The sequence below is a fragment of the Lonchura striata genome, chromosome 25, assembly GCF_046129695.1.
Source record: "Lonchura striata isolate bLonStr1 chromosome 25, bLonStr1.mat, whole genome shotgun sequence".
NCBI classification, from domain to species: Eukaryota; Metazoa; Chordata; class Aves; order Passeriformes; family Estrildidae; genus Lonchura; species Lonchura striata.
In genome coordinates this window covers 7427446-7436909 of record NC_134627.1, presented here as the reverse complement: position 1 = coordinate 7436909, position 9464 = coordinate 7427446, and the positions used below count along the sequence as shown (strand labels likewise).

The window sequence follows — 9464 nt, the reverse complement described above, 5'->3', positions numbered from 1 at the left end:
GCAACACTTGGCAGGGATGTTGGCACTGCCAGCCGAGGGCAGGTGACAGGCGACAGGCGACAGGCGACAGGCGACAGGCGACAGGCGACAGGCGCGGAGCAGCCCCGGGGTCACGGAGATGAGCGGGGCACGGCGGAAGGGACGGGGCAGCGGCGGTGGCACCGCGCGGCCACGGGGACACGCGTGTGACACACAGGGACACGTGTGTGACATGAGGAGACACACACAGGGACACGCGTGTGACACAGGGACAGAGGTGTGACACACAGGGACACAGACAGGGACACGCGTGTGACATGCGGGGACACAGAGGGACACAGGGACACACGTGTGACACACAAGGACACACAGGGACACACAGGGACGCAGGGACACGCACACCAGGGATGGGGACACCAGTGGGACTGGGATTGGGACACCACAGAGATGGGGACACCACTGCGCTGGGGACCTCGGGGACACCACAGGGATGGGGACACCACAGGGACCAGGATGGGGACATCACTGGCCTGGGGACGTCAGGGACACCATTGGGATTGGGATGCTGCAGGGATGGGGACACTGCTGGGACAGGGACCTCGGGGACACCTCTGGGACGGGGATGGGGACACCACAGAGATGGGGACATCACTGGGACTGGAATGGAGGTGCCACAGGGACAGGGACACCACAGGGACCAGGATGAGGACACCACAGGGACGGGGATGGGGACACCACAGGGACAGGGATGGGGACACCACAGGGACGGGGATGGGGACACCACAGGAATGGGGACATCACTGGGACTGGAATGGAGGTGCCACAGGGACCAGGATGGGGACACCACAGGGACCAGGATGGGGACACCACAGGAATGGGGACATCACTGGGACTGGAATGGAGGTGCCACAGGGATGGGGACACCAAGGAGACAGGGATGAGGACACCACAGGGACCGGGATGGGGACACCGCTGGGACGGGGATGGGGACACCATGGAGACAGGGATGAGGACACCACAGGGACGGGGATGGGGACACCATGGAGACAGGAATGAGGACACCACAGGGACGGGGATGGGGACACCACAGGGACCGGGATGGGGACACCACAGGGACGGGGATGGGGACACCATGGAGACAGGGATGGGGACACCACAGGGACTGGGATGGGGACACCATGGAGACAGGGATGGGGACACCACAGGAATGGGGACCGGGGGGACACTGCAGGGACCAGGACTGGGGACACCATGGGGACCGGGATGGGGACACCACAGGGACCAGGACTGGGGACACCACGGGGACCGGGATGGGGACACCACAGGGACGGGGATGGGGACACCACAGGGACGGGGATGGGGACACCATGGAGACAGGGATGGGGACACCACAGGAATGGGGACCGGGGGGACACTGCAGGGACCAGGATTGGGGACACCACGGGGACAGGGATGGGGACACCACAGGGACCAGGATTGGGGACACCACGGGGACAGGGATGGGGACCCCGCTGTGCTGAGTGGCAGCTACCGGGGGGGCTCAGGAGCCACGGGAGGGTTTTGGGGACCCCCGGGACCCCCTCCCATCCCAGCCCCCCCCCCGTACCGGGAGTCCCCCGGTGCCCTGTCCCCCTCCCCCCCACCGGGCCCCGGGGACCCCCGGCTGCATTTTGGGGACGATTCCGCCGCTTTCGGTGCAATGGCGGCCCCGGGGCTCGGCGGGAGGGGGGAGCCCGAGCCACCGGCGCAAACCGGTTCTAACAAACCGGGCGACAACGGCCGCGGTTTCCGTACCGGGGAGGGCGGGGGGACAAAGCCTCGGTCCCCCCGGTCCCCCCGGGACTCCCCCCGCCGTCCCGCCGGTGGCTCCCGCACCCCCGGCCGCGACTTTCGGGCTCTTTTGTCTCCGTGGGCGGTGGCCCGGCCCGGTGTCCCCCGCCCCGGTTCCCCGGAGCCCCGCGGGAACGGGCACGGGTGGGGAACGGGCGTTTCAAAGTCACCGCGGGACCCCCGGCGGCGGCGGCGGCGAGCGCGGGGCTCGGGAAACGCCCCGGGACGGCCCCGGGCCTCGCACGGCGCCCGTGGGGACCGGAGCGCCGCGAACACGCGGGGACAGCACCGGGAACACGCGGGGACCGGAGCGCCGCGAACACGCGGGGACAGCCCCGGAGCGCGGCCCCGACACCCCCGGTAGTGCCCGCCGGGATCCCCCCCCAACCCCGCCGCCGTTCCCGGCGTGCGGGAGGCGGCACCGGAGCTGCGGGAGCCCCGCTGGACACGCGTGACCGCAAAGCGTGCGGGGGACCAGGACACGGGCACGCGGCACCGGGAGCGGCGGCGGGACGGGAGCGCGGGGCGGGACACCCGGGGGACACGGACACCGGGGGAACCGGGACACCGGGGGAACCGGGACACAGCGGGGACCGGGACACACCGGGGACACGGACACGGGGGGGGATCGGGACACCGGGGGGGATAGGGACACCGGGGGAACCGGGACACCGGGGGGGACACGGACACGGACACCGGGGGGGACACGGACACACGGGGGACACGGACACCGGGGGGGATCGGGACACCGGGGGAACCGGGACACCGGGGGAACCGGGACACCGGGGGAACCGGGACACCGCGGGGACCGGGACACACCGGGGACACGGACACCGGAGGGGACACGGACACCGGTGAGGGACACGGACACGGGCGGGGGACACGGACACCGGAGGGGACACAGACACACGGGGGACACGACCACGGGGGTGGCCTCGTTCCGCCGGGGTGCCCGGTTGTGGTGCCCGGTTGGGGTGCCCGGTTGGGATGCCCGGTTGGGGAGCCCGGTTGGGGTGCCCGGTTGAGGTGCCCGGTTGAGGTGCCCGGTTGGGGTGCCCGGTTGAGGTGCCCGGTTGGGGTGCCCGGTTGGGGTGCCCGGTTGTGATGCCCGGTTGGGATGCCCGGTTGGGGAGCCCGGTTGGGGTGCCCAGTTGGGGTGCCCGGTTGAGGTGCCCGGTTGGGGTGCCCGGTTGGGGTGCCCGGTTGTGATGCCCGGTTGGGGAGCCCGGTTGGGGTGCCCGGTTGGGGTGCCCGGTTGGGGTGCCCGGTTGGGGTGCCCGGTTGGAGAGCCCGGTTGGGGTGCCCGGTTGTGGTGCCCGGTTGGGATGCCCGGTTGGGGAGCCCGGTTGGGGTGCCCGGTTGGGGTGCCCGGTTGGGGTGCCCGGTTGGGGTGCCCGGTTGGAGAGCCCGGTTGGGGTGCCCGGTTGTGATGCCCGGTTGGGGTGCCCGGTTGGGGTGCCCGGTTGTGGTGCCCGGTTGGGGTGCCCGGTTGCTCCCCCCGGCCGCTCCCGCCGCGATGGGACCGGGGGGGGGGGATGTGGGTGGCCCCGGTAGCCCCGGTGGGGCGTCCCCTCTGTACTCGGCACCGGCTGTCTCCGCCCGCCCCGGGGATGGGGTATGGGGGTCCCGGTCCCGGTGCCGCCGTGCCGGGCGCGGTGCGGGGGTGGCGGCGGAGCCCCCCCGGTGCTGCCGGTGCGGTCACGGGGAGGGGTCCCGGGGCACCGAGCGGGTCTGGGGCGGCGGAGCCCTCCCGGTTCCGCCGGTGCGATCCCGGGGCACCTCCCGGTGCTGCCGGTGCGGTCCCGGGGACGGGTCCCGGGGAGGGATCCCGGTGCCCCTCCCGGTTCCGCCGGTGTGGTCCCGGGGAGGGGTCCCGGTGCCCCTCCCGGTTCCGCCGGTGTGGTCCCGGTGCCCCTCCCGGTTTCGCCGGTGCGATCCCGGGGAGGGATCCCGGGGAGGGGTCCCGGGGAGGGGTCCCGGAGCATCTCCCGGTTCCGCCGGTGTGGTCCCGGTGCCCCTCCCGGTTCCTCCGGTGCGATCCCGGGGAGGGATCCCGGGGAGGGGTCCCGGTGCCCCTCCCGGTTCCGCCGGTGCGGCCATCGCCATCTTTGGGGGGGCACCGGGGCCCGGTCCCTACCTGGTGGCGGCGGCGGCGGCGGCCCCGGGGCCGCCCCTCCGCTCCCGCGGCTCCGCTCGGCTCGGGCGGCGCTGCGGCCCTTTCTTATTTTCTTTATTTTTTTATTTTTTAATTTTTTTTATTTTTTTCCCCTCTCTCGCTTTTTTATTTTTTTTCCCTCCCTCTTTTTTATTTTTTTTTCTCCTTCCTCTTTTTTTTTTTTTATTTTTTCCCCTCTTTTTTTTTCCTCTTTTTCTTTTTTTTATTTTTATTTTTTAATTATTTTTTTTCCCACCTCCAAGCCCCGCCCGCCTCACGTGACCTCGTTTTTTTGGGGGGCTGCGGAGGAGGAGCCGAAATTTGGGGACCCCCCCCCAAACCCCCGGACCCCAAAGACCGCCGAGACCGCAGCCCCAAAATCCGCTGGAATAGCCCCAAAATTCGGTGCGCTCCCCCCACCCCACCCCAGGGTTTGGCCCCAAATTTTGACCCGGGACCGGGAAAAGGAGGGGAAAAGGAAGAAAAAAAAATAATTTTAAAAATAGAGGGAATTTCCAGCGGGAAAATGGGAAATTGGAGCGGGAGGGAAGGAAAAAATGAAATGAAATGAAATGAAATGAAATGAAATGAAATGAAATGAAATGAAATGAAATGAAATAAATAATAAAATAAAATAAAGTAAAATAAAATAAAATAAAAATAATAAAATAAAATAAAAATAATAAAATAAAATAAAAATAATAAAATAAAATAAAATAAAATAAAAATAATAAAATAAAATAAAATAAAATAAAATAAAATAAAATCAAATAAAATAAAATGGAAAAGCCGGGAAGGAAATTAAGGAGGGGGAGAGGAGGAGGAGCGGGAGGGGCTGAGGGAGCGCGGCTCCCGCATTCCCGGGATTACCGGCGGCTCCCGGGGATTCCCGGTGAGCCGCTGTCCGTGCCGCTGTCTCGGTTCCCGGGATGCCGGGGCTGGTTGTCCCATTCCCGGTGTCCCTGTCCCGTTCCCATTCCCGGTCTGCTGGTCCCGTTCCCGGTGTCCCGTTCCCGGTATCCTGTCCCTGTATCCGCTTCCCGGTGTCCCAGTTCCATTCCTGGTACCATGTTCCCATTCCCGGTCTCCCATTCCCGGTGTCCCGTTCCTGCTGTTCCGGTATTCCCGCTGTCCCATTCCCGTTCCCGGTCTCCCATTCTGGTGTCCCATTCCCATTCCCGGTATTCCCAGTGTCCTGTTCCCAGTATTCCAGTATTCCCACTGTCCCATTCCCATTCCCGGTATTCCCAGTGTCCTGTTCCCAGTATTCCCAGTATTCCCACTGTCCCATTCCCGTTCCCGTTCCCGGTATTCCCAGTGCCCTGTTCCCAGTATTCCCAGTATTCCCACTGTCCCGTTCCCGTTCCCGGTATTCCCAGTGCCCTGTTCCCAGTATTCCCAGTATTCCCACTGTCCCATTCCCGTTCCCGGTATTCCCAGTGCCCTGTTCCCAGTATTCCCAGTATTCCCACTGTCCCGTTCCTGTTCCCGGTATTCCCAGTGCCCTGTTCCCGGTATTCCCATGTTCCCATTCCCACTCCCATTCCCGCTGTCCCATTCCCATTTTGGCTGTCCCATTCCCTTCCCGTTCCCAGTATTCCTGCTCCCGTTCCCATTCCCGGTATTCCCGGTATTCCCAATGTCCCATTCCCATTCCCATTCCTGTTCCCACTGCCTGTATTCCTGTTCCTGCTCCCGGTATTCCAGTTCCTGGTATTTCCATTCCCACTGTCCCGTTCCCGTTCCCAGTATTCCCAGTATTCCCAGTATTCCCAGTATTCCCGGTGTACCATTCCCATTCCCAGTATTTCCTGGATTCCCGCTGTCCCATTCCCATTCCTGCTCCCATTCCCAGTATTCCCATTCCCATTCCCACTGTCCCAGTTCCTGCTCCCATTCCCGGTATTCCTGGTGTCCCATTCCCGTTCCCTGTATTCCCGTTCCCGTTATTCCCTGTATTCCCGCTGTCCTGTTCCCATTCCCAGTCCCGTTCCCATTCCCGGTATTCCCAGTGTCCCATTCCCGGTATTCCCGCTCCCTGTATTCCCGGTATTCCCCCTGTCCCACTCCCTGTATTCCCGGTATTCCCGCTCCCTGTATTCCCGGTATTCCCAGCATTCCCGGTATTCCAGTATTCCCGCTGTCCCGTTCACGGCATTCCTGGCATTCCCGGGATTCCCGGGATTCCCCGTATTCCCGTTCCTGGCATTCCTGCTGTCCCATTTGAGGCATTCCCGGTATTCCCGTTGCCGGTATTCCCGGTATTCCTGACATTCCCAGTGTTCCCGCTCCCGGTATTCCGGAATTCCCGGTATTCCCCTTGTCCCGCTCCCTGTATTCCCGGTATTCCCGGCATTCCGGTATTCCCGGCATTCCCAGTATTCCCGCTGTCCCGCTCCCTATATTCCCGGTATTCCCGGCATTCCCGCTGTCCCGCTCCCGGTATTCCCGGTGTTCCCGGTATTCCCGGCATTCCCGCTGTCCCGCTCCCGGTATTCCCAGTATTCCCGGCATTCCCGCTGTCCCGCTCCCGGTATTCCCGGTGTTCCCGGTATTCCCGGCATTCCCGCTGTCCCGCTCCCGGTATTCCCGGTATTCCCGGCATTCCCGCTGTCCCGCTCCCGGTATTCCCGGTGTTCCCGGTATTCCCGGCATTCCCGCTGTCCCGCTCCCGGTATTCCCGGTGTTCCCGCTGTCCCGCCATCCCGGTATTCCCGGTGTTCCCGGTATTCCCGGCATTCCCGCTGTCCCGCTCCCGGTATTCCCGGTGTTCCCGGTATTCCCGCTGTCCCGCCATCCCGGTATTCCCGGTGTTCCCGGTATTCCCGGCATTCCCGCTGTCCCGCTCCCGGTATTCCCGGTATTCCCGGCATTCCGGTGTGCCCGGCATTCCCGCCATCCCGGTGTTCCCGCCATCCCGGTATTCCCGGTATTCCCGCCATCCCGGCATTCCCGCCATCCCGGTATTCCCGCCATGCCGGTATTCCCGGCGTTCCCGCCATTCCCGGTATCCCGGTATTCCGGCGCCGAGCGTTGGCGGCGCGGCGGGCGGGCAGCGCGGTCTCTGTGGCGCAATCGGTCAGCGCGTTCGGCTGTTAACCGAAAGGTTGGTGGTTCGAGCCCACCCAGGGACGGCCGCTCCTTTTCCCGCTTTTCCCGGCGCTTTTCCCGGCGCTTTTCCCGGCGCCGCCACGGGCGGAACCGGGCACGGAGAACATTCCGGGACACCGGAGCCGCTCCCGGTGCTCCCGGCCGGGCGGAGAAGCCGCTCCCGGTGTGCCCCGGGCCGTCCCCGGGGCTCTGCCGGGAGGGGATTGGATATCCCGGATTCCATCCCGATCCCGGATTCCATCCCGATCCCTGATTCCATCCCGATCCCGGATTCCTGATTCCATCCCGATCCCGGATTCCATCCCAATCCCGAATTCCTGATTCCATCCCGATCCCGGATTCCATCCCAATCCCGAATTCCTGATTCCATCCCGATCCCTGATTCCATCCCAATCCCGATTCCTGATTCTATCCCGTTCCCGGATTCCATCCCAATCCCGAATTCCTGATTCCATCCCGAATTCCTGATTCCATCCCAATCCCACTTTGTCCATCTCAGTTCCTGATTCCATCCCAATCCCTGTTTCCATCCCCATCCCTGATTCCATCCAAATCCCAAATTACTGTTTCCATCCTGATTCCCGATTCCATCCCAAATTCTGATTCCATCCCAATCCCAAATTCCTGTTTCCATCCCAATTCCTGTTTTTCCATCCCAATTCCTGTTTTTCCATCCCAATTCCTGTTTTTCCATCCCAATCCCTGATTCCATCCCAATCCCTGATTCCATCCCAATCCCGAATTCCTGTTTCCATCCGAATTCCTGTTTCCATCCGAATTCCTGTTTCCATCCCAATATCAAATTCCTGTTTCCATCCCGATTCCTGATTCCATCCCGATTCCTGGTTTTCCATCCCAATTCCTGGTTTTCCATCCCAATCCCTGATTCCATCCCAGTTCCTGATTACATCCCAATCCCGAATCCCTGTTTCCATCCCAATTCCAATTCTGGTTTCCATCCCAATTCCTCTTTCCGTCCCAATCCCAAATTCTTGTTTCCATCCCGATTCCCGTTTTTCCACCCCAATCCCGAATTTCTCCCCAAAGTGAAGCTGAAGGATCTCCCAGGGCGAGCGTCCCCCCTCAAATGCCAGAATTCCCAAAATGCTGGAATTCCCGAAATGCCGGAATTCCCGAAATGCCGGAATTCCCGAAATGCCGGAATTCCCGTTTCAACCCGGGGATCAATCCCGGGGTTTCAAATGGAAAACCCCTCAAAAATGCAGCTTAAAAAATGGGATTTAAAAATGGGAATTTAAAAATTGGGATTTAAAATTGGGATTTAAAATTGGGATTTAAAATTGGGATTTAAAATTGGGATTTAAATTGGGATTTAGCAGCAGAGCTAACAGATCCAGACAGATCCAGCTGTTCCCATTTTCCAGCCATTCCCATTTCCAGCTGTTCCCAATTACAGCTGTTCTCCCATTTTCCCAACCCATTCCCAATCCCCACCGTTCCAATTTCCAGCTGTTTCCCCAATTCCAGCTGTTCCCAATTCCAGCTGTTCTCATTTTCCCACCCATTCCCAATTCCGGCTGTTCCCAATCCCAGCCATTCCAGTTTCCACCCGTTCCAAATCCCACCCATTCCCATTTTCCCACCCATTTCCATTTCCAGCTGTTTCCCCAATTCCCAGCCGTTCCCATTTCCAGCTGTTTCCCCAATTCCAGCTGTTCCCATTTCCAGCTGTTTCCCTAATTCTACCCATTTCCATTTCCAGCTGTTTCCCCAATTCCAGCCGTTCCCAATTCCAGCTGTTTCCCCATTTCCAGCTGTTTCCCCAATTCCAGCTGTTTCCATTTCCAGCTGTTTCCCCATTTCCAGCTGTTTCCCCAATTCCAGCTGTTTCCATTTCCAGCTGTTTCCCCATTCCCAGCCGTTCCCATTTCCCCACCCGTTCCCAGCTCCCGCCGTTCCACTTTCCGGCTGTTCCATTTTCCCGCCCATTCCCATTTTCAGCCGTTCCACTTTCCGGCCTTTCCCATTTCCCAGCCGCGGCCCCGCCCCCTCGTCGCTCCCGTCGTGCCTCGCGCGCTCGCTGTGATCGCCATTTCCGCCCCGCCCACCCTCCCCCGCCTCAGCCAATCACCAGCGCCCGTCCCGCCCACCCTCCCCCGCCTCAGCCAATCACCTGCGCGCGCCCCGGGCGGCGGCGGCGACCAATGGGAAGCGCCAAAGTGAGAGCGGCGGTCACAGCGACCAATGGGAAGCATCGCCGTGAGCGAGATGGCGGCAGCCAATAGGAAGCGGTGAGGGCGGGAGTGGCGTAGAATTGACCAATGAAAAGCGGCGGGGGCGGGAGTGGCAGTGGGATTGACCAATGGGAAGCGCCAGAGGCGGGAGTGGCAGTGGGATTGACCAATGGGAAGCGGCGGGGGGCGGGAGC

At 62.0% G+C, this 9464-nt stretch overlaps 1 non-coding gene across 1 annotated transcript; it reads left to right on the top strand.

Moving 5' to 3' along the window:
* The first annotated feature begins 7024 nt into the window (after positions 1 to 7024).
* Positions 7025 to 7098, top strand: TRNAN-GUU (transfer RNA asparagine (anticodon GUU)). The gene has a single exon. It is a non-coding gene; the product is annotated as a tRNA-Asn (tRNA).
* The last annotated feature ends 2366 nt before the right edge of the window (positions 7099 to 9464 follow it).